This window comes from Danio rerio, chromosome 11 (genome assembly GCF_052040795.2).
Source record: "Danio rerio strain M-AB ecotype USA chromosome 11, GRCz13ab, whole genome shotgun sequence".
Lineage (NCBI taxonomy): Eukaryota > Metazoa > Chordata > Actinopteri > Cypriniformes > Danionidae > Danio > Danio rerio.
In genome coordinates this window covers 43,587,658-43,592,508 of record NC_141031.1, presented here as the reverse complement: position 1 = coordinate 43,592,508, position 4,851 = coordinate 43,587,658, and the positions used below count along the sequence as shown (strand labels likewise).

General features: G+C 32.8%; 1 long non-coding RNA gene across 1 annotated transcript; it reads right to left on the bottom strand.

The window, feature by feature from the left end:
* Positions 1–587: 587 nt before the first annotated feature.
* Positions 588–4,042, bottom strand: LOC147841889 (uncharacterized). The gene is made up of 3 exons (XR_015503032.2): positions 2,124–4,042; positions 1,108–1,411; positions 588–1,055 (listed from the first exon to the last, which is right to left on the bottom strand). It is a non-coding gene; the product is annotated as an uncharacterized LOC147841889 (long non-coding RNA).
* Positions 4,043–4,851: the final 809 nt, after the last annotated feature.

Genomic DNA, 4,851 nt, shown 5'->3' with positions numbered 1-4,851 from the left:
AAGCAATGGATTTACTCACTTTTTTAAAGTAGAGTCAACTAATCGCTTTAAAAGCAATAGATTTGCTCACTTTTTAAAAGTAGAGTCAACTAATCGCTTTAAAAGCAATGGATTTGCTAACTTTTTAAAGTAGAGTCAACAAATCGCTTTAAAAGCAATGGATTTACTCACTTTTTGAAAGTAGAGTCAACTAATCGCTTTAAAAGCATTGGATTTACTCACTTTTTTAAAGTAGAGTCAACTAATCGCTTTAAAAGCAATGGATTTACTCACTTTTTTAAAGTAGAGTCAACTAATCGCTTTAAGAGCAATGGATTTACTCACTTTTTGAAAGTAGAGTCAACTAATCACTTTAAAAGCAATGGATTTGCTAACTTTTTAAAGTAGAGTCAACAAATCGGTTTAAAAGCAATGGATTTACTCACTTTTTGAAAGTAGAGTCAACTTATCGCTTTAAAAGCATTGGATTTACTCACTTTTTTAAAGTAGAGTCAACTAATCGCTTTAAAAGCCATGGATTTACTCACTTTTTTAAAGTAGAGTCAACTAATCGCTTTAAAAGCAATGGATTTACTCACTTTTTTAAAGTAGAGTCAACTAATCGCTTTAAAAGCAATGGATTTACTCACTTTTTGAAAGTAGAGTCAACTAATCACTTTAAAAGCAATGGATTTGCTAACTTTTTAAAGTAGAGTCAACTAATCGCTTTAAAAGCAATGGATTTACTCACTTTTTGAAAGTAGAGTCAACTAATCACTTTAAAAGCAATGGATTTGCTAACTTTTTAAAGTAGAGTCAACTAATCGCTTTAAAAGCAATGGATTTACTCACTTTTTAAAAGTAGAGTCAACTAATCGCTTTAAAAGCAATGGATTTACTCACTTTTTTAAAGTAGAGTCAACTAATCACTTTAAAAGCAATGGATTTACTCACTTTTTAAAAGTAGAGTCAACTAATCGCTTTAAAAGCAATGGATTTACTCACTTTTTTTAAAGTAGAGTCAACTAATCGGTTTAAAAGCAATGGATTTACTCACTTTTTAAAAGTAGAGTCAACTGATCACTTTAAAAGCCATGGATTTACTCACTTTTTAAAAGTAAAGTCAACAAATCGGTTTAAAAGCAATGGATTTACTCACTTTTTTAAAGTAGAGTCAACTAATCGCTTTAAAGGCAATAGATTTGCTCACTTTTTTAAAGTAGAGTCAACTAATCCCTTTAAAAGCAATGGATTTACTCACTTTTTAAAGTAGAGTCAACTAATCGGTTTAAAAGCATTGGATTTACTCACTTTTTTAAAGTAGAGTCAACTAATCACTTTAAAAGCAATGGATTTACTCACTTTTTTAAAGTAGAGTCAACTAATCGCTTTAAAAGCAATGGATTTACTCACTTTTTTAAAGTAGAGTCAACTAATCGCTTTAAAAGCAATAGATTTGCTCACTTTTTAAAAGTAGAGTCAACTAATCACTTTAAAAGCAATGGATTTGCTAACTTTTTAAAGTAGAGTCAACAAATCGCTTTAAAAGCAATGGATTTACTCACTTTTTTAAAGTAGAGTCAACTAATCGCTTTAAAAGCCATGGATTTACTCACTTTTTTAAAGTAGAGTCAACTAATCGCTTTAAAAGCAATGGATTTACTCACTTTTTTAAAGTAGAGTCAACTAATCGCTTTAAAAGCAATGGATTTACTCACTTTTTGAAAGTAGAGTCAACTAATCACTTTAAAAGCAATGGATTTGCTAACTTTTTAAAGTAGAGTCAACAAATCGGTTTAAAAGCAATGGATTTACTCACTTTTTGAAAGTAGAGTCAACTAATCGCTTTAAAAGCATTGGATTTACTCACTTTTTTAAAGTAGAGTCAACTAATCGCTTTAAAAGCCATGGATTTACTCACTTTTTTAAAGTAGAGTCAACTAATCGCTTTAAAAGCAATGGATTTACTCACTTTTTTAAAGTAGAGTCAACTAATCGCTTTAAAAGCAATGGATTTACTCACTTTTTGAAAGTAGAGTCAACTAATCACTTTAAAAGCAATGGATTTGCTAACTTTTTAAAGTAGAGTCAACTAATCGCTTTAAAAGCAATGGATTTACTCACTTTTTGAAAGTAGAGTCAACTAATCACTTTAAAAGCAATGGATTTGCTAACTTTTTAAAGTAGAGTCAACTAATCGCTTTAAAAGCAATGGATTTACTCACTTTTTGAAAGTAGAGTCAACTAATCACTTTAAAAGCAATGGATTTGCTAACTTTTTAAAGTAGAGTCAACTAATCACTTTAAAAGCAATGGGTTTGCTTACTTTTTCAAAGTAAAGTCATATAAATTGCTTAAAAAGCAATGGATTTACTCACTTTAAGTAAAGTCAACTAATGGCTTAAAGCGAGTAAGTTAATTCTTTTTAAAGTGATTATTTGACTTTACTTTAAAAAGTGAGTAAACCGATTGCTTTTAAGGCAATTAGTTGAGTTTACTTTAAAGAAAAATGTAGCAAACCCACTCTGTAAAAAAATGCAGGGTTCCACACAATTCATTCATGTTGTCCCAACACAAATTGATTAATTTAACCTAACACGTTTAAAAGATTTATGTGGATTGAACATAAAAAATATAAGTTGTCCTAATGAAATCTCAAGAATTGTGCTGTCAGCTAATTTTAAATAAGTAGTTTGAATGAGCAAAAACAAATATTTCTAAATGCATTGCTTAGTAAAAAATTAGTTGACCTTACTTAAAGTGAGTAAACCCAGTGTTTTTTTAAGTAAAGTCAACTAATTGCTTAAAAACCAATGGGTTTAATCACTTTTACAGTGTACATCGCTACTTTAGTGCAGATGAATGTTTTTAAGAAGTCAGGATGGTTTAAGTCTGATTTAATTGTTTAAATGCTTAGAGTAAATGACATGACGTTAATCACGAGGGCATTCAGAATAACAGTTAACAAAATGCATCAGACTTTCTGCCATTCCGCAAATCAATTCACCAAACAGGTTATGCAGAGGTAATGAGAATCATTTAAAAATACCAAATATTGGTCTTACTGATATATTGGTCGACCTCTTGATTCTTTACATTAGTGAAGTGTAATTATTTATATCTTTACTTCATTTAATAATTGACAAACATTGGGATCATAAAATGCTCCCGAAGTGTAGATTAGTTCAGATGAATGAAGTGTGCACCACCTAGTGGTTATTTTCTCTACCTCCATTACAAACTGACATTCTGTTGGTTTGTTTTTTATATTTTATTCCATTTTTATGAGTAATCTTGTGAGTGAAATGAGAAATTAACCCTGTGATACAACAAAACTTTGTCAAACTTAAACATAACAATAGAAGTTGAATGTATTGCTCGTCCAAGTTGTTGTTTTTTTGCCAGAGACAGTTACAGATATGTATACACTCTCAGAAATAAAGGTACGTGAGCTGTCACTGGGGTGGTACCTTTTCAACAAATTTGTATCTAAAAGGTCCATATTAATACCTCAAGGGTACATATTAGTACCTAAAAAGTACAAAAGTGTTCCTCTTAAAATGTTTAGGTACTAATATATGCTTTTGAGGTACCAATATGGACCCTTTAAGTACAAATGTGAACCTTTTGAAAAGGTACCACCCCAGTAAAAGCTCGCATACCTTTATTTCAGAGAGTGTCGAGTTATTTTTATACAGTTTTTATATTACACTTGTAAATATTTTTTGTAAATATAAAGCAATATTATTCATATTGTTTGTCTGCATTTGTTTTCTATCAGGAAAGTTATTGCTGTTGTTCATCTAACTAAAACAACTCCTGGTTTGTTTAAACCGAAAGTTGGGTTGATTTTGCTGTTAAATTTCATGTTTTCTCTTTACAATGAGGTTGTGTTGGTTTAATGTGTTAGTAAAAAGATACTACAGTATCTGTTCATTTTTGTTAACAATAATTGAAATAAAATTGTTCATTGATCATGTTAACTTGCAGTGCTTTGGTTAGATATTGAATATGGATACTAATATTAGCAAAATGTTAATAAATATTATTCAAGTATTACAGCAAGTAGGTCGCTGGTTCGATCTTCGGCTCATTTGGTGTTTCTGTGTGGAGTTTGCATGTTCTCCCTGCGTTCGCGTGGGTTTCCTCCGGGTGCTCCAGTTTTCCCCACAATCCAAAGACATGTGGTACAGGTGAATTGGGTAGGCTAAATTGTCCGTAATGTGTGAGAGTGTGTGTGTGTGTGTGTGTGTGTGTGTGTGTGTGTGTGTGTGTGTGTGTGTGTGTGTGTGTGTGTGTGTGTGTGTGTGTGTGTGTGTGTGTGTTTGTGCGTGTGTGTGTGTGTGTGTGTGTAGATGTTTCCCAGAGATGGGTTGCGGCTTCAAGGGTATCCGCTGCGTAAAAACTTGCTGGATAAGTTGGCGGTTCATTCCGCTGTGGCGACCGCGGATTGATAAAGGGACTAAGCCGACAAGAAAATGAATGACTCTTTAACCCAGTGTTTCTCAACCACGTTCCAGGAGGCCCACCAGCACTACATGTTTTGGATGTCTCCTTTGTCTTTTACACCTATTACAGGTCTATCAGTCTTCGCTAATGAGCTGGTGATCTGAATCAGGTGTGTTTGGTGAAGGACACATGGAAAATGTGCAGAGCTGGTGCACCTTCAGGAACGTGGTTGAGAAACACTCTTTAACCCACCCGCTTCGAATGTAATCACTTGATTGAATGGGCCTTATTAGTGGTTATCAGCTCATAGATATGGTCCAGTAGGGTCCTTCATCCATTCACACTTTATATCACTCCAATATGACTGTAGAACCACTATACCTGCACACAGTTTTGTCCAAACGACCTACCAAAGATGATTTT